The 26,545-nt window shown below is 41.4% G+C and overlaps 1 protein-coding gene and 1 pseudogene across 6 annotated transcripts in view; one reads left to right on the forward strand and one right to left on the reverse strand.

The window, feature by feature from the left end:
• LOC147030875 (cilia- and flagella-associated protein 57-like) overlaps positions 1 to 26,545 on the forward strand; it is a 187,028-nt gene that overhangs the window by 88,335 nt on the left and 72,148 nt on the right. The gene's annotated exons all lie outside the window — the stretch shown is intronic.
• On the reverse strand, positions 14,131 to 20,834 carry LOC147030876 (uncharacterized; annotated as a pseudogene).

Genomic DNA, 26,545 nt, shown 5'->3' on the forward strand with positions numbered 1-26,545 from the left:
CAGAAGTGACGAATTGGGCGTAATTATTTGAATATGATTTTTCTGACCGGCTGACACGCTTTTGTAACGCATTAGCGAATTTCAACTCAAGTATGCATGAACACAGAAATGATAATTTCCTTGAAGCCTTCTTGCTGCCATTAATGAAATATATGAGAGATGAATATGATGACACGTAATACCTCCCCATCTTCCTATTGTTAAATCAGTTTGTATTCCGTTACTTAGTGTGTAAATTCCTGTTCTTTGTGCCTTTATTACAATTCTTACATAACACATTAGGCCTTAGTTATTATATAACTTGGTTTACACAGTTCTTCAGCTGAAATGTAGGGTCGGTAGGTCGAAATATAAATATGAATATAATTTCAATTTCTAGAAATTATATATTTTTATGATTTGTTTTCGGATGTTCCATGGAAAAGACAAGGGTAGGTGGGGGGAAAATAAATATAAATCCCGGACCAGGAGGATCTAAGAAAACATTGAAGATGGAAGACCATTCAAATGCAGGATGCCCATGTTCACTGTATCATCTGATGTGAAAAACAATGAAGAAGGATTAAAACTTGTTTTTACAATATAGTCTAGCATGTTTTTCTAAAAGAACCCTGTTGGATCATCAAACAAATGGAAACAATGCTGAGAAAATTACTGTCCAAGTCGTAGATGTGTGCGTACACACCAGTGCATAGTGCTGGGTATGATTTAAAAAAGGTGTCTACTAGGAGTCAACACGCTCAAAACGGTCAATCAGAGCCATAACTAGCTCTTACTTTTCAGCGGGCATCTGATCGTACCGTCTTCCCACCCCCATGAGCACATCAAAGGCTGATTTCTGGTCCGTTGAAGGCTGAATATCAGCATCTCGCAGCGAAACTTTGACGTACTTGGCACCGAAATCTTTCAATACGAACAGCGGTGTACAACTTTCGATTGAAACAAAATCGGCATGATTGAGAGTAGCCTGCGAATCATCCCTGCTGCTGCACTGAATGGATGCAATTGTTCGGCCAGAATATTTGTCGTCAAGATGTTGCATGATTAAATCACCAATACAGTCACTCGAATTTATACCGCTGACATACTTCTTAACAATCACTTTCGCCCTAAAAACCACAGTCAATCTGAACCACGCTGGCCACTGCTCAGATGCCATGACCGAAGACTACTGCACAGTTTGGTTAAAGGGGACTCGGCATTTTGGTGCGCGCGCTAAATTATATTTTGAAAATAAATGCCGACGTTTACATTTCGAGTTTTGAAACTTTTCCACCTTCAGCGGAAAATTTAAATCTATAAAAGGTTAAAAATGTGTTTTATATTTATATTTCATTTCGGTAAATATACCGTCGGCGGATCTGTAAACCAAGTTATAAAATAACTAAGGCCTTACACTTGATTTAATTCTTTCAGGTCTTCTATGTTTATATGAAAAGACCAATTTTACCCTAAATCATTCATATCATATCGCCAAGGTTCTCTTCTCATAAAAACGATACGGCCTTCTTCATAAAATTGAATTTTGATTGGAACTGTGAAATCTGTATGACCTGGAGAAAAAAATTAACATTTCTGTATCTTTAGAATTCACAGCCGTTTTATTTAAGGATATATATATATATATATATATATATATATATATATATATATATATATATATATATATATATATATATATATATATATATATATATATATTGTGATAAATCAATTTATCACACCAAGTCATTCACATAAGTCGGGCTTGGATAATTTATTAATTTATCAGCATTTTTCATATTAATATTTTTTGTTATACTATATATCTGTCATTCAGCCTGTGCCTTTGTATAATACTTTGACAAATCAATATCTAACTCTTGGGTTCGACCAAAAGTAGAACTATATTTTCCAACATCAGTCATTTATATTAGATTAAAAATAATTTCATAACTTTTTTTTATTATTGTTGAGTTGAAATAACACATCAAGACAACATTGACCACAACACTTGGAATTTAATTCTTGGACTTGAAAGGTTGGACAAACACCATTCTGGAAGAATTTCATTACTTCAAGTGATAGTAGAAGACCATAACTATCAAAATAATATTTGCCCTGATTATTATAAATATAAACCCAAAGAGAATCATTTCCATTCTTATCTTCCAAATGCAAAACAATAATATTTGTATATTTAGACAAGATTGTTAATTCCTCTCTCGTACAAATAACCACATTATCAATTTTCAATTTTTTTTTACAATATTTGACAAGTTCTATATTTGATGTATCAATGCTCATTTTATGAGAAAGATAAAATCCATTACACCTTATATTTCCAACTAACAATCTTGCTTTATCAGGTAGGCTTTCAGGTTTTTGAGCAAAATCTACAATTACACCACTTCCACTAATTTGTTTCTCTCAACTCTTTGTTATGTCTTTCCAACTCTTTTTTAGCCTGTATTTGAGCCTTCATTTCATAAGCAGTTTTTAACCGCTGCTGAAATACCACCCGTCAATGCTCCCGACGCACATAAACCAGCAAATCGATGAATTATAAATGGGCCAAATCCTCCACTCGTCTCTCTTATTGAATATTTCTTCAACATTGGTTTTGACATTTCAATTTTAAGTGAGCCAATATCATTCAACATTTTCACTTGTTCTCTTGTGAGCAAAACATCAATTCTTACTGCTCCTTTTCTCTGAATTGTATTAACATTGATCATACAAGGCTTTTGATTTTGAATACAAGATGGTAGCTTATTAAGATTGATTTGATAAATATATACCCCAGTTGGTACTTTACTCCTCATTTATTTATCAAAAAAAAATTATGTGACACTAATTACAACACTATTATCTGTATAAATATGTAATTCTGTTTCTTCCAAAAGCAAACAATATGTATCAACTTCTTCACTCACTCCTCTTTCAATGTATCGTGGAGTATCTACTCTAATAAACTATACAGTTTACTGTATAGTTTATTAGAGCACTCAGATCAACTGCATAGATTTATAAAGTTTTTTTTAAATGCTACCATATCCAAAATGGGTTCTTTATTACCATTGCTTTCACACACCTTTTGGTAAGACTTGTAAGCTTCGGCATAATCGTTTTTATCCCAATCAATTTCTAATCTGTCTCATGGATAAAATGTTCCATCGAAAACCCAAAGTTGTTTCACCTTAGCATTATCACTCAACGCATTATTCTCATCAGCAGCAGTATCTCCATCTGGTTTCTTTAAAATGAGCCATAGGTATTGTGGCTTTCCTTCTGGAACACCCAAATTCCATGTGTAAGTGGTTTTGTTCAGTTTGACGTGTTGACATCATGTTTTAAGGTATAATACATTCAGCGGTTTCTTTGAGTTAAGTCTTCTTTTCAACATCTCCTCTGTTTTATGATTAGGAGTATATTCACTAATATACCAACTAATTTAATCAATAACAAATTTCTTCTGAGCGCCAAAAGCATGAGCAACTACAAAAAGCAATCTATTTTCATTGTCATTCCTTTGACGTTGAAATCTAATTTTGAATCGATGCAGAACTTTATCGTAATCACAAAATTCAAATATACCTTTAAGAGGAACTGTCACGGTAAAACTATTACCTGCTTTTGTATCATCATGATACATTGCCTTTCTTTGACGATAACCAGGGTCTGTGTTTGTTCCCATTGCCATATCAGGAATAAAACCTTCTGCAGCCCCCTTACCCATTCTATCACTACATCAAGAAAGTGTAAATTTCATAATTTCAGATGTAGCAGAGACATGATCAACCGCTTCAACTTCTTGTGTTACAATATACAAACAAACACTATGAAACATTTTCCAGAGTAAATCATTTACAAGTGTATTGTTTGTGTTTTGAACAGCTTCAGTAAATGAAAATTTACACAACAAGAAACTATCAGTGAGATTCAAATAAGTTTGTTGATTCTTTATTTCAAAACTTTTTGTTCCATTTTGTATTCCAGTCTGTTCCTGTTATAGCATTTACCTTGAAGTAGTCTTCCTTTTTTGTGGAGTTTGAGATGACAATGGTATCATCCAAATCGTAGATACTGTCAATTGCTTCCATTCTTGGATATTTTTTTTTAGGTTAAAACTTTTGAAACCCTGATCCGAGTATTTGAATTATTTTCTGTCGTTCTCGGGGAGACAATTGAGTTTTACCTTTATAAATTTCATTTATTGCTTGTAATTTACGGGACTCATTTTGAGCATCTTTTATACTCTTTATAGCACCTGCTACATTTCACATGGCAGAAGCAGTTGAATCTATTCGGTCTTTATGTTTAAGAATAGTTGAATCGATACCTATTAGAGTATCAATTATCCCATCTCCTATAAATTGATGTCTGACACCCCTTTGTTTCTTAGGTTTATAGTATCCTATACCAAGATACACACCTTCACCCTTGTAGTATGGGGAAAGGAACATCCCATCCCCTGTAATTATTTTATATTTTCCCAACTCGTGTTTCCTCACCATAACCATCGTATTTATTTATTGGAAAACTTCACGTAGGTGAATTCGAACAAACCTAAGGATATTTGAAGGACATTTTCACTAAAAAAAAGTCCATTTGTTTCAATCTTTTTTGAGGAGAAACCCAATATCTCCCTAAATGAATTATCAATTGTGACATCAACTTTGTAATTATTTTTAAGTTTAATTGTAAATTGTGAAGTATGTTTTTGAATATCTATAACAATCTTTTTTGGTTCATTACCCTGTTCTTTCATAAGGAAAGCAATTTCAGAAGATATTTGAGAAATATCATTTGCTCTGGGTGAAACTGTTATAGTTTTGTAACTGCTTCCCGGATTATAACTAAACTTGTCATTTTTCTCTGTGATATTAAACAAGGTATTGTAAGTTTCCACAGACAATAAACATGCTCATATTCTTTTGTGGGGTCAAGTTGTAGCAGGTTTGGGAACGAAGATGTGTGATCACTCGTGAAATTAAAACTAAGGATTGTGCTTCTCATCTTATTTAATATGGGATAAAATATTGTTACGGCTGTGGAAATTCGCATTACACCATGAAGGGCCCGTAGGTGAGATATCTCTAAGTACATGTGTAGTTAGCCCCAAATCCGTTGTCTAGAGGGAATTTATGTGATTCATTCGGGCTGCAACGCTTTGAGATAGCCGTTTTTCTGTTCTATCTTTATTTTGAACCAACCTCGTCTCAACCGCCATCACACAACAACCACCTTAACCACCACACCAGCCATCGTCACCAACTACAACCAGGCTCCAACCCTCAGACAACAACAACAACAACAACAACGCCAACAGCCACGACCTTTACCTTCACAACTCAATTCCGCAAACATCGCATCACCGTCATTCCCAAACGGCACCATAAGCATCAAACCACCACCGCTAAACCCTCCACCACCCTCACCTCTCTCCTTCTACGGCCATTCCTGCACCACTTGTGAACACTGAGCGTCTGGCTGTCTTGGGCTCGTTCAAGCGATACGCACTGAACTGCGAGTGCAAATAGCGGCCTTTCCGATGGAGAATTCGGATCAAGAATGCCACACGCCCACTTCTGATCCGTCCAATGAGGAAGCGCGGAGCTGCTTGGCCCCGCCTCCAGGCTCGTCTGTGTGAAATCGAGATATGCAAATTCTAGGATCAGGGGAGGTTCACGCCCACTTTTCCTCCGACCAATTGGCGAGCGTGGCTCCGCCCCCAAGGTCATCCTGATCCGGATATTTGCATATTGTTTTCTCCTGCCGGCCTATAAAACAGCGAGCACAAGGCGAATCGTGGCAGAGTGTGGCAGTAGCAGTGTGTGTCGGCAGGGCAGAGTGAGTTGAGTCATCGGTGTGGCAGAGAGTGGAGTCGCGTGGCGAAGTCATCGGTGTGGCATCGAGTTGGGTTCTGCAGTCGGCTGAGGAGAGTTGCGGGAAGAGGCAAAGGAGCTCATGTCCGAGGCGAGAAGGACGGCGGTCTGCGACGATGTCGCGGTGTGAGATCACTCGTCGCGGGACCCAAGCCAGCCAGCCATTCTCCTCCCCCAGGGCATCAACAATTCCCCCTTTCCCCTGCGCTGAGATAGTGCAAAAAGGGGGCCCCATTCCCACCCCACTCCAAACGTCGTGCCAACGAAACCTGCCAAGGAGCACGGAGTCGGGGCACAGCCACGCGGCCACATCTGCGGCTCGTCCGCCAACGTGTCACGAGGACGCGGGTAGGACCCCCCTGGCCTCGCGGACCTGGCCGCTCCTTCAGGTCACGCACGCATATTGGCCTACAGGCCCATCTGCCCCCTTGTCTATGAGGGTGGCTTCTTTCCTTTGCTTTTGAGTAAATGTGTGTTAGCACCGTCTGTAAAGTAGAACTGTATAAGTGTTGCCGTGTGTACGCATATTCGGTAGTAACTCTGCGTCATTGTTTCTTTTGTTTTAACTGCTATATGTGCATTTTGACTGTTTGGCGGTATATGTGTGCTTTCCGTGTGTCGTGTAATAAATGTGCATTGTGTGAACTGTTTTCCCGTTTCGCTTATTCTTTTTTTTTATTGACCCTCCATCCTGCTTCACGTAAAGGGTTCGTCGTGGGTTTAATACGCCCGATAATTAATCGGAACCGTCGAGGCTGACGATAACACCGCTCGGTTATCACTGTAGCATGGAACGGACCGCTTAAGCGGTTCGTGTCCGGAGTCGGCCTGTGGCGTGGTGCGATCGCCCGGTCGACCATTCGCGCAGGTACTTAGGTAGATCGAATTTGGCGAGCGACCCTATCCTACGCGGGTGGGCAATTGGCACGATCGTGGTGGGGTTAAACCTCCACCCGTGACTAGCTCCCGGCGTTGGTCCGAGAGGGTCACGACTGAATTGTCCGTCCGGTGGGCGATGTGCCGCGATTCGAGTCACGTGGCCGTCCGCATGCCGGCGGGCGCGAATTCACAACAATATCTTTGTATTGACATTTATTAATTATTTTCATATTCATTAAATGGTCTAAAATAGCTGATGCTTCATTAAAATAATTGTTGTTTCCAGCCTTATTATTACCTAACAGCAAAACAATCTATTAACAAATTGTGATGGGTCATTTGGAAGAAAACTTACACCTGAACCAAGCCTACTTAAAGCTTCAATAATGTGTTTCTTAAAGCCTCTTTCTTCTCCAGGCAACACAATAATCAAGTGAGTTTGGTAAGTCAATATATACTCTATTATCTTCATTTTACATACTCAATGGTTCATTGAAATAATCTGAAACTCGATTCTTGGTTAAAAGTGTAATATCCATCTTTTGTCAGAAGAAACATTCATCGGGGGTTAATTTAACAGGTGGTCAGACAGAACCTAAGAACCTCATTTCATCATGATATATCAATAACTCTTATTTAACTTGATAGAATATTGCTGGTTGTTCTGTTGGAATGAGACCTGCTATGATTTTTGAATCTGTTGAATATTAATTGTTTTGGAGAACATTCACAACATAATCAGGGGGTTGATTGATCTCTTCCAGTTGTTGAAAAAATCCTTCATAATCATATTCTAATTCTCCTATAACTTCTAGTTCTTGCTCCGTCATTTGTAGAAAAGCTTTTACATTTGAAGATTTTTTTGGAATGATTTATATTGCAGGAATTGTAAAACATCTATCATTTTTTTTCAGAAGTTTTTAAAGTGGTTTAAAAAATTTCTCTTGTTTTCTTTCAAACGCTTCTTCACCTGTTAGTTTCTGTGTTTCTTCTTTATGTCTTCCTTTTGTCTTACAACTTTAGAAACTAACTCTTGATGCTCTTTAAACCTTCTTGCTCTTTCTTGCGCATTCATTTTATGTATTTATTTTTTGAAAAATGTAATTCACTGAATTGTAAATGTTGATATGAAACTTTTCCTTTTCTTCATCATTAAAGTAGATTTGTTCAAATAAATCCTTTTCTTTAAATATTTCATCAAATTCTTTATTAACATTAATACCAGTTGTAATTTCTTCTTCACCAAGACTTGTATCTCTGGTTTTCATACATTTGCGTTGAGTTTCTTCATCAACATCAAAACCGAATGATAAAATCTTAACTCCATTACCACTCAGATGTTTATTAATTTGTCTCATTTCTTCTGGATTAGTTTCTAATAACCCAAGACCACCATATTTTAGTTTCTTTAACTCACTCTTACAATGTGAATATTTTGTAGTGCCAAGAGAGACCTCCTCAAATATTTGGCCTTTGTTACTCAATCACAAATGTTCCTCGATTGAAATGTAGTAATAATCTTTACCTTCTACTTCTCCTGGTGTCATTACTCTGGTTGTTGTAGATACAATGTGTATCACAGGGTGTTTTTGTTAAAAACATGTAATCTTTTCATTTTCACTATTCAAGAACCTATATTTATGAAAGTTTTTCCCAAAAGCAGATTTACCCACAAGAATAATAATAACAACTATCATTTATGTGTGGAATTGTTTCTAAAATACAATAAAAATCCCTCAGTATCTCATCTTGTTTCACAACAATATATTTATATCTTCCAGTCACGTGTTTCATATACTCCTCAAATTCCTTTTTACTCCATAACGTCGAACAATTGCCTCTCCAAACATTATTATCTGTTGGATTTAACTTGAATGAAATAAAAGTATTAGCATTATTTCTTATCGAGCGACGACGAAGTTGAAAGTACGATTGACTAAGATGAATACAATTACAAGAAGAATGTCTCCCTCTTGTGAAGTAGTCTCCTCCCATAACCTCCCATTATGTCTCCCATAACCATTTGACTTCTCTCATGAACACAATCATCAAAGATGACGAGGTTCTTTTTCGATTTATCCAAATCTTGGTGTGAAGGTATATCATCCATATTATCACTACGAATACAAGTTATAGGTTTTGATTTCTTTTTACATTTCTGTGTATCACAAAATAGTTGTATTATATCTTCAATGTTGTAATAATTTAGTTCATTTTGAAGTTCAAATAAACCAACGATGTCTTTTTTTTGAAGACCCGCATTAAAACCTTGTGAGAGTCGTTGAAACTCGGGTTGAAAACTCGTCTTTATGAAAATTATTAAATTATCATCATCTAAAAAGTTGGGAGTAAGGAGCATCTTTAAAAGCAAGCAGGTTTTCCCACATCCACTTGAACCAACTATTAGACATCTTAATGAATTTGGAAGATTTTTATGGTTGTTAAATTTTATCTTATTTTCTCAAACGGGTGAAAAGTCATTCATTTATATATTTAGAAAATATATTATTTAAATTTTTATAGGATATTTTCGAAACTCTATGTTTTATCCTGAGTTCAGGTTTAATTTTAAGATAATCCGTTATTACATTTATACAATATCTTATGTTGATATTTCCCTGCAAATGACAATTGTGAATAAAAAATAACATCAACACATTAAACATTACCCTGATTTGATCAATCTCTTCTGTTGTAAGAAAAGGTGTTTTATCACCCTCATACTTGACATTAATTTATCTTATTAATCTTGTAAAGTAATTCATTTTTGGTGTAATTTTGAAACAGTTATGTTCCTTTATATATTTTTTATTGTCATTAATTAAAAGATAATCACAGAATATACATTGTTGAAAGGCTCTTGACTGTTTAATCCCACTCTATCACACACTGGACAATTCTTAAATTTGTCATATGGACTATCAGGGAATTCAAGAGGTTCAATATCTGGTGTATTATTCATATTTAAATCGTATAATTTTACTTAAAATACAATTCATCTTCATGATAATCAATACTCTCATAATCATCGACAAAACTACTTTCATAACTATCATTTGAACACAAACTCTCAGTCTCATAACTGTCTTTTGTTCCAACAGAGAAACAATCATCACCATCATGATCCCCAAAATCCTCACTTGAATAATGACTCATATTTAATTAGTAGAAAAAAACATTACCATCTTTATCCATATCCTTTTTTTCATAAACAGATTCAGCTATGACATTTTTTTATATTAAAGGTAATTTTCAAATTATCCTTAACTACGACCGAACGAAATGTCATTTCTTCTGATACATTAACATCCTTTATTTCATCAAGATTTGCATCTTTAGGGTTGGTGAAATAAATACAAATTACTCCTTGCTAAATGTATCTAATTTCGCTCAATCAGGTCAAGTTTTTATGCTATCTCAATTTTAACGAAAAAAAAATAATCAAAATTTTGTTTTTTTAATTAGCAGTTTTTAAATTCAAAATCAGACTTACATTGACAGGAAATGTACAAACTATATATAAAATGATGCACAAGTACTGTTAATGTGATATTCAACATTAAAAAGATGAAGGAAAACAATTAATGCGGAATAAATGGCTTTCGCAAAGATTTTCGTCTGTGTTTCGCATCTGTAACATCACTCTTGAGGCACCAACAGTAGTCTGCTAGCATGTTGACATCCCATCGGCCCTGGTACCTCTCTTCCATCACTCGAATATCCTGGTGAAACCATTCTCCTTGCTCCTCGCTGACATCACCACAGTTTTCTGGAAAGTAGTCTAAATGCGAGCTGAGAAAATGCATCTTTATGGACATGCATGCACCAAGAGCCTGGAAGCTCTGCAGGAGCCCTTCCACAACACATTCATACTCTGAACTTCGGTGATTGCCCAGAGAGTTCGTCACAATGGATTTGAATGAGAGCCAGGCATTCCTCTCATTGCTCTCCATACTTTCATCGAATTTAGGATCTTTCATAAGCTCCCTGATCTGAGGGCCATCAAAAATGCCTGCTTTCAGTTTGGCCTCACTTACGTGAGGAAATTTCTTGTTCAGGAAAGCAAAAGCTCGACCTTCTTTTTTCAGTGCTTTGACAAAATTCTTCATAAGTCCGAGCTTGATGTGCAATGGCGGAAGTAGAATCTTCTGAGGATTCACAAGAGCGTGTGACACAACGTTGTGGAAACCTGGTTCCAGGCCAGATCTTTTTGGCCAGTTGCGTTGTACATAGTGCTGTTTGTCTGCTCGGCTGTTCCACAGACAGAGAAAGCAGGGGTATTTGGTGTTGCCGCCTTGTAGACCCAGTACCATGGACACAACGTATAAATAATAAAGAACACACATATTTGTTTTAAAATTTGTTATTCCAGTTTATTAAAAACTTTTTATTTATCCATTTTAAGAATATTTCAATAAATAAAGTAGAAAAATATATGTAACTAGGTTGACACCAACATACCTTTAGGTCTCTGCAAATCATCCAATTGTGATCTTTGTACTTCAAAGCAGTTAGCAAATGCTCCATGTTACTATAGTTTTCAGTCATCTGTACCGAGTGACCCATCGGAACAGACGCGATCTTGTTGCCATTGAAGAGTAGTACTGCTTTCAAGCTTCTACTTGAGGAGTCGATGAATAGCCGCCATTCTGTAGGATCATACGCTAAACCCATAGCTGCAATGAGGCCGGTGATGTTGCTGCAGTAAACCAGAGAAACTTCATCGTCCAAACTAAAATATTCTCGAAACTCTACTTCACGGCTGCGGTACCATGAGAATGTAGTTTCAGGAGCAAACAAACAATTTTCACGAAGTCGTGACCCTAGCAACTGAGCAGATTATTTGGACAAACACAAATCTCGTGTCAAATCGTTCAACTCCGCTTGGCTAAAGAGTTTGGGTTGACTTGTCTCGCCCGTAGGTTGATAAGTACCAGATATGTCACCATCTTCCATTTGTTAATCGGAATCGGACGCCGAATGTCTGCAATTTTCAGGCGGTGCTGGAATTAGAATTCCTGGTCCATGAGGCACTGGTTTAATGGCAGGTGGCACATCTGGATACTTTAAGTGTTGCTTGTTTTTTCGATTTATGCCTAAAATGAAAGAGATAGACATACCGTCAAGGCGGTGACATGATATATAAAGTTAAACAATTTAGAATGTTTGGGAATTTATTAAACATAAAGTTAAACTCAAACAAAATTGATAAACTCACCTTGTAGGTTTGTCATACAGAAATAACAGTCATTAGTATGATCTCTTCCCTCCCTCCACACCATTGGGATACCAAAAGGCAGACACTCAATCTTCTTGTGGCTCCAGCACCGCAGACTCTCAACGCACGTTTTGCAGCATATGTGAGGGGCAAAGGCTTTGTCCTGGTCACCAAGTTTCATTCCAAAGTATGCGTGATAGCTTTTCCTTACAAAACATGTGATGTTAGACTGCCGGTCTGGCATGGTTACTTTACCACAGTTATAGCAGAACGTGTTTGGGTCATTCTTGCACTTTCGATTCATCGTGAATCACAGTAATTTTATAGTAAGGAGGACACTACGCAGGACGTACTTCCGCTCACGTGCACCTAAGTGGACAGCTCACACCAGACTGAGCCACGCAGCTGCTGGAGCGACTGAAGTTGGGTGTTGCCAGAAACAACAATTTATCTATATTTTTCTGAAATTGAAATGAAACTAATTGAGAAGGCACTTTCTTCCACATTAAGTGTACTTGTGTGTCATTATATGTATAGTTTGTACATTTTCTGTACAAAAATATTATATGTATAGTTTTTATTCACAATTGTTTGCATTGATCAAATTCTCCCGAAGAGTACTTGACTGAATCGGGAATTGATTTTTTAATAATTTTTTTCGTTGCCCGATTTGAACGAAACTTGATATTCAAACTTGGCACATACATAAAGAATGATGGCTTGCATATGCATGTCATTTTTTTTTTGACACCATAGTCCATGAGCCAGACCGAATTTCATTACCAAAAAGGGGAACAGACGCCACCATGATTTTTGGTTAGCTTGATACCTCAAGTGTCCGAAATCAGTTGATGGACTTGCAAGGAAGGTAGCTTAATGACCTTTTGGTGGCCATCTTAAAAAATGGCCGCCGTTATTGCACCAAAATGGAGGAAATTGGAAAAATACCCACAACTCACCTCCAGAATGTCCTATGGACATGCGGTTTGGCTTAAATGATTGTAAGAACATTCTACATCTGCCAATATATAGTTTTGGATAGTTATTTGCTACGGTATTGTTCCAAAATTCGAAATTTCTCCCCAAAAAGTGGCATTTTTAGTTTTTTTTTGCTATATGTTATCAGAAGTTTTCTGCCAATTAATGTCCATAGATTAATTAATGGTCACCTAGGGTGGTTCATAAGGCATTCAAAGAAAGTCAAATATCAAGTTATCTGAACTTCACAGGATTCTATAGATACGTTTTTGTACATGATCTATTTGTCAGTTTTCGGCCTTTTTTGGGGTACCCGATCTCAAAAACCTATACTATGCCATCATTGGGGTTTCAAAATATCTAATAGGCATTTTTATAACTGAAATAAGATTTTACATATGCTCATTATATACTAGACCCTCTGCTGAGTACCGGTCAGAATACATTACCCATGTATTCGTACACCAACTGGGGTCCTATCCCCGGCCCTATCATGGGAAGGGACACAAAGCCCATCCATGACAGATTGTGATTAATGCGAACAATACCCTGAATGTCTATTCATCTATCTATAGCCCCAAAATGTACAGGGTACAAACCAGGAGTTGACCGGTACTCAGCAGAGGGACCAGTAGTTTGCTATTGTTATTGTTGTTTTCAAAATCAGCAACATTTGTATGTCTTACCAGTTACTGTTAGTGGTTTTCACAAAACTTGTATTAAAAAGTAATTCACCAAATATTGCCATATTTTTGGTGGTGAAGGCCCATATGGTGTCCAAGGTCTCCGAGAAATTATTGATATGTCCCCAAAATAGTGTTGAATCAAGTTCCTTTGGGTATATCTGACTCTGTACATGTACCCTAACTGGATGGTACCGCGAGAGCCGGTTTGGTTGATCCAATAACTTCTGGCTATTTTCATACTTAGGTGATCCAGTAATGCAGTCTGTGCTCAAACTGCATCCCAATGCCCTGCCGAATTAAACTTTTACTGACAAATGAATGATAATTTAATGTAATTGCTAACTAATATCCAGATGCTGTTTGACCGACCAAACCAGTTCTCGCGGTACCCCCCAGTAATTTCCTGGCAAGGTTTTCCCGACGTCTTGACTTTAGCACTCGTCTACAAATTAAAATACACTGTTTCTCAATATGTACTCAACGACTTAAAAATATATCTAATTTAGTCTTCCTCGTCACTGTCACTATCAACCATGTCTTGCAATTGGTCTTCATCCTCTGTCTCATCACGCATATTGGCACAGTTTTGTAGTCTGCCCACTGGTGTGCAGCTGAAACCATTCACTACACAGGGGCAGTCATCATTGCAACTTCTTGGGCACTTGCACGACATTAGTGCCAGAACAGCCTCTGCGGCTGGGGCTATTGTAAGCCAATATATTTCCAAGTTTCCCTTTACCATTATCCAACCATGCCCTTCAGTGGGACTGGGTATCTCAGGAAAGTTCTGGAGACTCCAAACTCAGGAAAGTTCTGGAGACTTCTGGAGTACGCCTCCAAATGGCAGACTGGTAGTTCTCACATTGCGTGTGTTGTTTTAATGCATCCTTGCATGGGGGAATCTGTCCCGATGAAACATCCCCTTTCTTTGAACAGAACAAATCACAATGGAGGATGTTGACCTCCTTGACATTCGTGTTTGAGCAATACATGCTACAGGTGAATGCCTGTATCGTTTCGAACATTTCATCTCTGACGACCCACTCCTGACCAAGTTTCATGAACGCTTCTCTGAAATGCTGGTTTTTGCAGATCAAATTGATTGCTTTTACCTTACCCTGGCCAGCGAATGAACTAGTTGAATCACAGCCAATCCACGCATGGACTCCTATCAACGACGTACACACATCCTTGCTAGTCCGGCAGATGTGTGAAAAAATGTGCCTTTAGTGATACAAGCATGAAATTTGGCACAATGCTAGGGCAGTATCTTACAAAGATTTTTGGATATAGGGACATTCCAGATTCTTCCCAGAGCCAAAATGGCGGCCATTTTACAAAATAGCCGATTTTGTGTTGTACAAGGAGGATACATGTGGATGCAACTATATTTAAGAAGCATACCAGTGGTTTTATTTAACTAAATATAGATTCTAGCAAATAAGAAATAGCAAATAAAGGTGACAAAGCGTGAATAAACCATTTATTTGGTCATTTTTTGGTGCATTTTTGCACTTTTGGATGGTTTTCTACAACAAACTCTTCAAAAAACTGTTATCAAGCACCATGGAATGACTGTTGTTCATTTAACACTCTTGAACTCAGAGGAAGTGCTTCTGTTTGATCCTAACATCAACTTACAGAGTCAAAATTATACAGTGGAACCTCTACATCCAGGTAACAGAGTCTACTATGATGCATGGATACATGTGTACATGTTACATAATTATCATCTGTGATCTCTCTTGTCCCAGTTCTACTCTGTTGTACACTCCCCACCACAGTGACATAGAGCTGTGCACTGGAGTGCAGCCTTGACACACTTGCACTGTCCTCTGCATCCCTTTTTGCAGCCACACGTTAGTAGTTGCCGACATGCCACAGTTGCCTCTGGGAGGGTTGTCCAGTATATGTCCCAGCCATTATCGGTGTGAATCCACCCCCAGTCACTGGGTGATGGGAGCTCTGGTGTGGACACCATCATCTGGCCCCAACAGTAGCCGGCTTGGTAGGTAGCTCTCTTGATGTGCTGTTTCAGGGCTTCACGAGTTGGTGGGAGAGCATCTATTGATCTGCCATTCTGGGTGAACAGATGCTTGCGACACTCATTGACATGTTCCTGGCTACTGGTGCGATCATAGAGCACAACAACAAAACGCTCCAGTGCATCCATGTGGTCATCTACGGCTGAAGGAGTTGGCGTGGCAGCCAAGGCACAGAATGCTGCAGTGACATCAGTGACCTCATCACAGGCTTTCCAGGTTTCCCATGCTTTTTTCTTCCCCCTGCCTCCGAAGCTTGAAACGGTGACGCATCCAGTGAGGGCATGGAAAATGGCAAACCTCGACACTTGTTAGGTCCCAGTGCCACAGACATCTCATGAGCTGCCAAGAACCTGAAGTTCTTTCCTGTGCCAAAAGCAACCCACAGCTCATCAATGTCCAGACGTCCAGCTGCTGTCACCGCAAGGACCAAGACATCAGTGTCTACTGTACGGATCGACACTTTGCTGTATCCCTGCCTCACAGCGTCTTCAGCATGGAGTAGCATTCTTGTGTCAGCCTCTTCATGGCTACAAGGGGCAAGACCAGCAACATCTCGGCCAGACTTGTGCTCCTCCATGTCCGGAAAATATGTCATAATCCGGTGCTTGAGTTTGGTCGAGTGAACACGTCCAGTCAAGACTGTTCCAAGCTGTTTCAGCCGGTTGTTGTACAGACTTGTTAGGTCTGCCAGCTTGAACACTGGTGCCACAAGAGCGTCCATGCGGGCATCATCGATGTAGGACACCAGTTCTCCGAGAGCTATGCCATGATTGATATCATCCTGGTCATCCAAGGTTCTCTTTGTGTCCCTTGCTTTGTTATAGAGGGAAACTAGACACTTCGCATGGTACAGGGCATCTTGCGCCATCATAACTCCAGCACTCAGTTTAGCAATAAGTGGCTTGTCTTCTAGTTTCAGAGCACATTTCCTGACTCGTCTGTCCAGGTCAAAGGTAGAAGCTTTGTGCAAAGACTCGTTACCTGCTGGCTTGTCACAAAAGAAACACGTTTCGAGCAGTGACTCTGTGCAGTCCACACTCTGACGGGTATACTTTCGTGTCACGCCTTCGGTATCCCCACTGGTTGTTTTCCTCTTCTCTGCCCGAATCAATTGAGTTTTGTTGTATTGTAGTCTGCACAAATCATGCCACCTAGCCCTGTGGTGCTGGAAGGTGGACTCAATACCCTCACCATCGTCCAAGCGGGACATGTCGAGAGATTTTGGCAAGCAGTCGATCTCACTGAACCTGAGGAGGTTGTCTGCCAGAGTTTGGTATCCAGACCCTCCTGTGCTTCGCTGGGAGTCAGCTAGACAATGAAGAGGCTCAGTGGTGTCCATCTGACACAGCACACATAGGTTCCAGTCTGTCTGGTTAATTGATGTAACAGATGTACTTGGCCCTCGCTGCTGGGGGTCTAATAGTTTGAAATGCTTGGCCATTGTCTTGAACCACCACCAATCAGTCACTGTAAAATTGGGAAGAACCACCACCAAGCAGGGGATTAGTCTTTGGGTACACTACAGTGGAGTTATCACCTGAAAACAGAATAGCAGAGTTAAAATGTTTTCAACTACGAACCCCAGCCCAGAGGAGATGCACATATACACAATGGCGATCTTGGGTGATTGTCACTCGATGTCCCCAATAGGCCACCATACATTATTTCTTTGCGCTGGACAGGATCATGTTAAACCCAAATCAATATGAACACACCATTGTAGTTTGAACATTTCTATTATGCAATCATGAAAATTAATACAGTGAGTACATCAATATCGATTTCGCAAATTTATGCATTTAATCGCGACATTGCCAGCTACCAGTATGTAATTAATAATGGAAATATTAATGGAGTTCCTTTCACCAAATTTGATTTTTGATCTATTTATATTTCCAGAAACAATATTCAGGTAACATTCACATGCATGATCATATTGCATTGCTCTTGTTCCAGCCATGCATTATTGCGATGGTAAACTGTTATCTGTGTCCCTCATAGACCACTATAGATGCATTTTTTAGTCAAATATGAAGTAGATAATGAAGCATGTGCATACTAGTTGATAATAATCATATTATACTCACTACATTGCGTTTTGCACCAAGCACATATGACTTTGCTGACCTTGTAGGCAGAATTTGTTATTCGTGGCAGTCATTTTGTAAAATGGCCAACATTTTGACCCTAGGGGTAATCTGGAATGTCCCTATATCCAAAATGTTTCCTAAGGGTATGCTATTACTGTCTACCAAATTTCATGCTTGTATCGTCAAAGGCACAAAACTACCAGAATATTTCACATATCTGCCGGACTATGCCGAGTATTGTGCCCAACCTTGAGATGTCAAGAAGTCTTCTTTTGTTTTTTTTCCCCACGTCTTAACAGGATTCTACTGGTCCCGAATTCCGAATGTAGGCCAAGGAGGATCACAAATACATCAGTATCCTCTGAAATCGCCATGACCTTTGGATACGTAATGGCAGCATGTTTGCAATGAACCAGCATTCTCATGTCGGCTTCTTCATGGGTTGATGCAAGCGCCGCAATCTCTGTCACATTATCCTTCGTAATCTGGAAACACTTTTCACCAGAGGTGACCATCATTGTTGTGTTACCAAGTTTGTCTCTGTTCCGTTCTTCCTTCCAGTTGTCAGCTACAAACATTGTAAGCTTGTTCTTGCTTTCCTTACTCGCCAACATCCTTTTCCAGTTCTTTATTCTGTGTCCTGGATTTATCTGATTAAATACAATGCCACGTTGAGAACCACGATGCAACCGTTCTGCGTCTTTAATCGACAGGTCTTTGTAGACGTCAAACACAACATCGACTCGTCCACTTCCCTGGCAATCATTCAGGACTTTCTTCAGAATTATCACTGAAAGTTCTTCAAATGTCAGATTCTCGCCGTGAATCTTTTGGACTATCCCCATGGCATCAACTATCGTTGTCCGAGGACCTGAGGACAATTCAGCATTAGCAATTTCTTTTTCAATATGTTTGCCCAAAGTTGCTTTCCCTGTTTTCTTTAGGGTGCCGTCACCATTGGCCAATGCCCTTGGTTTGGGACCGAGAGGATAGCAGAGAACTTCTAACTTCCTGTTCTGAGCGATCAAGATCATATGTCCAAAGACACGATGGTCTGCCTTCAAAACAATCTCTTTGTTTGACCCAGCATTGACAAATGTGTCTTTCTGAATTGAACTGAATGTTTGTAATTTAAGTTTCTTTATTGGGTCATAAAATCCTGAACCCTCCTCTAACTTCCGTGCATGTAACTTGAAGGCTTCTTTTCCTTTTTCGCAGGCTTTCAATAAGTCAGTGCTCACATTTGGCCGTGCTGCGGCACCGGTTGCTAAATTCACAAGATCTGACGGTTGGTTTGAGAACGGATTATTCCAATTGTATTCCAACATATCAACGATTGATGTCACATCATTTTCGTCCCTCTTGATTCTAGAGGTTTGTAGGTCAGCATGACCGAGACACGAACTCACTGATACCATTTCTCGGAGTTGCCTCAGAGCTTCTGCCCTGTACTCAGCGGTTAGATAGAATCGTGACAAGGCACCTTGTCTCAGACTAAAGCCTCTTGTACCTCTGGATGTTTGGGTATCCTTGTTCACGATCTCTTCAACTGTTTGATCAATTGCAATTTTGGCAAATGGGTTCACTTGCTGAAGTTGAACTGAGAAGCCACCATGGAGAAAATGATCATGAAGGTCTGGACATGTGTTCTCCAATTGGGTCATCTGCGCATAGTACACTGGCAGATATCTTGAATAGTTTGTCTTGTCCATGGCAAAACACCAAGGTATCAAGTTCTTGATGCATGATAAATGCAAGTGCCAGTCACCTTCGCGATCCGCACGTATCAGACCAAGCATAATCTCGACCATATGTACATAAATCATCCAGAAGGATGCCAATTGGCCACTTTCGTGCCGCAGAACATCTAGGTAAGACCCGAACAGATACAGAATCCTCTGGCATGATTCATAATTCAAACTTAATTCAAGGGTGGCTGCGCATGTATTTTCATGTATATCCGCAATACTGTGTAATGTTTCATTCAAATGTCCCATGTCTGAATTGTGGTTATTTTCCAACCATTCAAAGAATCCTGCCCAAGCAAGTCACATCGGAGCTTCATATGTGAGTTTATGGAGACGGACGCCACGGTTGTACTGCTTTCCATCTAAAACTTTCTCAATTGACCCCTCAGCTATCACTCCAGATTCAACAGCGAGGTGCCTAAGTCCTGCATCACGAAACATTTTCCCGATGATTGACAACAAGTTACAGATTATATGGAAATTTCCCATCATCAGCACAATACTTTCAAACCTAATTTGCTGCTTCCAGGCTACCTCCGTTGCCTTTGCACACAGAGCTTGGTCCATAACTACTGCAATTTTTGCAAGGCTCAATTGCTCCTGAATTGACACTGATTTAGAAAGGATCTCGTGCACAGTCGACAGCTCTGTAGCAGGTGCATTGATGGTTAGTAAGTAGCCAACCCTATCTTGTTTGACTGGAATGTCTCTAGTTTTGATATTAAAACCAGTCCATGAGCAGATCGATTGGTTGGCGACATCATGTAGACGAGCAAGAACCCACATGAAATTATGTTGAGAAGCCCTTGCCGTCACTGCAATTAAAGGCATTGATAGGTTGGCCGGCTTCAGTGGTGGGGGACCTTCCCTTCTGGCAGAGATATACACTGGCAGGTGCTGCTCAAATGACTCTATGGAGGGTTTTTTATCCTTTTTGGCAACGGTTGGAAATCCTTTTTCTGGTGCACATGACAAGGATATTGGCTGAACAATAATACCATTGACTCGATGCAATGTTCCCGCTCCACTTAACGTTTCTTCCTGCCTATCGATATTGTCAAAAGCAAGCACAGTTGGAATGCAGGGATGTATCCCTGACGGCAGGGCAGGTTTGCCTCTGTCACCACTGTTCACCTTTTCAATACATAAGGCAGTATCTATCTCCTGCAACCTCGTGTATGAACAGGAATGACCAAGTCGGTTCAGTGTCCTAATGAGTTCCACATTGCCAGTTAAAGTCTTGATGGTCCAGGGAAGAAGAATATGCTTTGGAGTCAGAACCTGAGCATTTGTGACCGCACTAACCATGTCCTGCACAAGTGAAAATTACAGTCGGTGGACTCTATTAGATGTAACAGACTATTGACCACTGAGGAGGATATCGAGGAACTGAGTAAGACAGTGTGGAAGGTCAATATACTTTTCGGTCAAATCCTGCGGGTTTGGTGGCCATGCCTGCTCTTTGATATCATCTTTAATTCTATCTCTTAAGATTACGGCTACTTGTAGAATCAGTTGTTCACATTCCTGGCTGTGTGTATATGTCAAGTTTGTCCTTCATCTATCTATAATTCCAGAAATCTCTGTATGTCTGTCTGTCTGTCTGTCTGCGACCGCCGTTTCTCGACTACCGCCGGTCCGATCGGATTGAAACTTGCCAGGAATATTGCCGGGGACCCGCGAATGTGCCTTTTCAAGGTTTGATATTGATCGGACGAGCGGTTCCCAAGTTACGGCCATTTATCTGTCGACCAATGACAAGACACAGTGCTATGACATCACGAATGACGTCACGATTAATGTTTATTTATTTTTTGCACGATCGACGGTCCGATCTGATTGAAACTTGCCAGGAATATTGCCGGGGCCCCGCGGATGTGCTTTTCAAGGTTTGATATTAATCGGACGAGCGGTTCCCAAGTTACGGCCATTTATCTGTCGACCAATGACAAGACACGGTGCTATGACGTCACGAATGACATCACAAGTAATGTTTATTTATTTATTTATTTATTATTTCTTTTGCACGATTGAAACTTGCCAGGAATATTGCTGGGGACCTGTGGATGTGCCTTTTTGAGGTGAGAGAGAGAGAGAGAGAGAGAGTGAGAGAGAGAGAGAGAGAGAGAGAGAGAGAGAGAGAGAGAGAGAGAGAGAGAGAGAGAGAGAGAGAGAGAGAGAGAGAGAGAGAGAGACAGACAGACAGACAGACACTGACTGCACATACAGGTACGCACCTACGGGCCCGTACTAGTGTTTATAAAATCACATGCAATGGTATCAGCTGCAAGGTTATCTGGTCTTACATAAACCCTGTTTCCTGTACCAGCGGTGAAAAAATGCAATGAGTCCCCAAATTCGGACTCTAACTTTCTGCGGAAATGGGTTTGAGTTGATTGCTTAACGACTAAACCTTCGTCACCAATGAATGCCACCACCTTCAAAGTAAGGTCATGAAACGGAACTATGCGGCGTTCGAAAACAGGTCGATGCGTCTAAACTTATACAGCAATAGCAATGCTGAAGTCTCAACTGACTTATAGTCATCGTTATCATCAATTGCAATGGAATCGATTGCGATCTCCTGCTTATTTGCTTTTACATGTGTGTAGTTTCTGTAACAACTGGCATGGTAATGTGCTTCTGCTGCGACAATTTCTCGTGCGGTAATTGCCAGAATTTTAGCATCAGACGTTTTAGTTGTGATTTCTCGAATCTTTGTGTCAGCTCGGAGATCTGATGACTGAATCAATGATTCTCGGGTCCTTGTACCTTTCACAAATTTTGGACGTTCGCAAAAAATACATATTTTATCGTAAACACGAGCTGTTTCTGAATTTCCTTGACGTAAAGATTGTCTCTGTTCAATAATGTCTTTCTCACAAACATCGGAAACTTTTTGTAGCCTGTCCATTTCTTTATTGTGGGTGAAATTTGATCTGCATTCACGATGGTACAATACGTTAGGTACAATATCTGGATTGTCCTCTTTTAGTTTCACGATTGGATCAAAACACCTAATCCTTGCAGCTTCACATAGGGCTAGCCAAGAGTTTATGTCTTTTGGTTTAACTAATACATCTGATGGAGCATCCTTTCCACAAATTATACAAGAAACAATGTCAAGTTTTCGCCGTTTGGCTTCGAATGGACCTTCAGCCATGGTGACTCGATCGTGTTGTCTTCTCTAGAGGATTGCAGGTTTCAACGACACTTCCATTTCAATCTGAAATAACAGGAATTAACAGTAAAGCACTGGCAAACAGGGATCTGTGGCATCCATGCCGAACTTCTCAAGGCTGGTAGAAATGCTGCACTCGTGTCGTTGCATGCATTTTGTGCTCTGCCTGGAACACAGGCATCATCCCAACTGACTGGAAGAGGGGCCTTGTTGTCCCTCTCTGGAAAGGGAAGGGTGATCGCCAAGACTGCAACAACTACCGAGGGGTGACGCTGCTCTCAGTGCCGGGCAAGGTCTTTGCTCGGATAATTCTTGATAGGGTTCGCCACCATCTGCTTGAGCACCAGCGTCCAGAGCAGTCAGGCTTTACACCAAAGAGGTCAATGATTGACCGTATCCTTGCCCTTCGTGTCCTCACCGAACGCAGCCGAGAGTTTCGGCAGGGGCTTGCTTGCAGCCTATGTTGATCTCTGTAAAGCGTTCGATTCAGTGAATCGGGATGTCCTCTGGAGGATTCTTGGTCTTCGTGGGGTGCCACAAAAACTGATCAATCTGATGTCTGAAATATACTCTGGTACTGAGAGTGCTGTGAAGTGTGGTGGTGCCATCTCTGACTTATTTCCAGTTGTTACTGGAGTTCGTCAGGGATGTGTACTGGCCCCCACACTTTTCAGCACTTGTATGGACTGGATTTTAGGGAGGATGTCGGAGAGATCAAGTTGCGGTGCATCGTTTGGGAATGTCAAGATCTCGGACCTTGATTTTGCAGATGATGCAGTCATCTTTGCGGAGACTTTAGACATCCTTTTGGGGGCCCTCGAGGTGCTGAATGAGGAGTCAGAGCCGCTGGGATTACGGGTTTCTTGGGTCAAAACTAAGATCCAGGCTTTCGGTGACATCTTGGATGCTGCTGTCCTGTCTGTGTCTGTTTGTGGTGAGGATGTTGAGGTCGTGGAGAGATTCACTTACCTTGGCAGTGATATTCATGTCTCTGCTGGCTGCGAGTCAGAGGTCAATAGACGTCTGGGTCGGGCCTGGGGAGTCATGGATTCACTGGATCATGGGGTGTGGCGCTGCCGCTACCTGTGCGGGAGGACGAAAGTCCGAGTCTTCAGGTCCTTGGTACTTCCAGTCTTGCTCTATGGATGCGAGACTTGGACTCTGACCAAGGATCTGAGACAGAGACTTAATTCCTTTGGTACCAGGTCTCTTTGGAGAATCCTTGGCTATCGCTGGTCGGATTTTGTGTCCAACGAGCGGTTGCTGAGAGAGACTCGGATGAGATTTGTTACCTGCATAGTCCGTGAGCATCAGTTGCGGCTGTATGGACATGTGGCTCGTTTTCCTGACGCTGATCCTGCTCACCAGATTCTCTCAGCGAGGGAGTCTCATGAGTGGAGGAGGCCAGTGGGCCGACCACGTGCCTCGTGGTTGCAGCAGGTTGACCATCATATCAAGGAGATGGGGATGGGCCTGGCATCTGCCTGGGGGATGGCCAGACGGAGGCCCCTGGAGTACCGGCGGAAAGTGGACGCAGCGACGCGCTGTTCTTGCACATGCTCCCATATCTGACCTGACTGGCAAACTACTAGGTTAAAGTAGACAAAGGAGTCTTCCCATTTCACCCCAATGGTTTTGGTTAGGGTTCGAGCTCCAGAAATTATATGTTTTATACTGTTGCGAATTCGCGCCCGCTGGCGTGCGGACGACTGCGCCACTCGAATCGCGACCGCGTCGCCCACCGGACGGTCAATTCAGTCGTGACCTTCCGGGAACTATCGCCCAGAGCCAGTCATGGGTGGGCCTTTCGACCTCACCACAATTGTGCCAATTGGTCACCCGCGTAGGATAGGGTTGTTCGCCAAACTCGACCTACTTAAGTACCCACGCGGATGGTAAACCGGGCGATCGTACCTCGCCGCAGGTCGACTCTGGACACGAACTGCTTAAGCGGTCCGTTCCGTGCTACAGTGATAACCGAGCAGTGTTATCGTCGGCCTCGACGGTTCCGATTAATTACCGGGCATATTAAGCCCACTACGAACCCTTAACGTGAAGCAGGATGGAGGGTCAATAAAGAAAAGACGAAGCGAAACGGGAAAACAGTTCACACAAAGCACAAGTATTACGCGACACACGGAAAGCACACATATACAGCCAAACAGTCAAAATGCACATATAGCAACAAAAACAAAAGCAACAACGACGCAGAGTTACTACCGACTACGCGCACACATGGCAACACTTATACAGTTCTACTTTACAGACGGCGCCAACACACATTTACTCAAAAGCAAAGGAAAGAAGCCACCCTCATAGACAAGGGGGCAGATGGGCCTGTAGGCCAATATGTGCGTGTGACCTGAAGGAGCGGCCAGGCCCGCGAGACCGGGGGGGTGGGGGGTCCTACCCGCGTCCTCGTGACGCGTTGGCGGATGAGCCGCAGATGTGGCCGCGTGGCTGTGCCCCGACTCCATGCTCCTTGGCGGGTTTCGTTGGCACGACGTTTGGAGTGGGGTGGGAATGGGGCCCCCTTGTTGCACTATCTCAGCGCGGGGGAAAGGGGGAATTGTTGATGCCCTGGGGGAGGGAGAATGGCTGGCTGGCTTGGGTCCCGCGTCGAGCAATCCCACACCGCCTTTCTCGTCGCTCGAGCAACCTCGTCGCTGACCGCCGTCCTTCTCGCCTCGGACCCGAGCTCCTTGGCCTCTTCTCACAACTCTTCTCCGCCGACTCCAGAACCCAACTCTTCCTGCCTCACCGATGGCTCGACTCACTCTACTCGACTCTGCTCTCCAACCAAAAACTGACTCCTCTGCTTGTTGGAGGGTTGGAGCGTGGTCGTAGTTGGTGACGATGGCTGGCGTGGTGGTTAAGGTGGTTGTTGTGTGATGGCGGTTGAGACGTGGTTGGTTCAAAATAAAGATAGAACAGAAAAACGGCTATCTCAAAGCGTCGCAGCCTGAATGAATCACATAAATTCCCTCTAGACAATGGGTTTGGGCTCACTACACATGGACTTAAGAGATATCTCACCTACGGGTCCTGAATGGTGGTTTGCGAATTTCCACAGCCGTAACAATACGTTTAGTATAATTATGTGTGCAGCCCTGCATCGGCTTATTTTGGGATAGAGACACTCATTTAGACGTTTAGCTACCATATCAAACACCAAGTGTCTCTACTGTCGAACTTCAGATACAACACATCATACTGATCATGCACAGCCATGTAGGTCCAGTCACCTGTATGTATGGTACAATGTGTCAGCATTGCTCCACCCCAACCTTGTATGTTAGTGGAAGTGGTGTGTAGAATCTTTATTGCCGAGTAGAGTAAGATAGGCAAAAGCGCATCATGGGCAGGGGCGTAGCCCTGGGCGGGGGGTGGGGGGGGGTCAACACATACTCTGACCAGGCTATGGCCCTGGTGGACAACACTCAGTTTATGTACTTGCATTTCTGCCATCTGGACAGCGCTTACAATGGGTTAAAGCACCAATGAGTCCAGGATTGTTACCAAATGTCATGACCTTGCCTGCTATTTGCTCACAAGCAGCTACTTTCACTTTAAGATTCATTTTCCTGTAGATTTTTTGAAATTGTAGATTTTTGTTGTTGTTATTGTTGGTAAATCTTCCATGGGTGCCGTGGGCTACCCAGATCTAGCACACATCCGAGTGTCAACCCCATTGGGGGGGGGGCTTGGGCTGCCAGAGGGAGAAGACAATACGAATCCTCCAATTTTTCCTGAAGTCAGAACCTGCGCATCAGACATAAAGTCCCCCCACCCCTTCCATCATCCGAAATGCAGGCCAAGGGGCTGCCAGCTATGAGTGACTGTTAACAGTTCA

The sequence above is a fragment of the Eptatretus burgeri genome, chromosome 3 (genome assembly GCF_056783735.1).
Source record: "Eptatretus burgeri isolate ZD-2024b chromosome 3, Ebu_testis_v1, whole genome shotgun sequence".
Classification (NCBI taxonomy): Eukaryota; Metazoa; Chordata; class Myxini; order Myxiniformes; family Myxinidae; genus Eptatretus; species Eptatretus burgeri.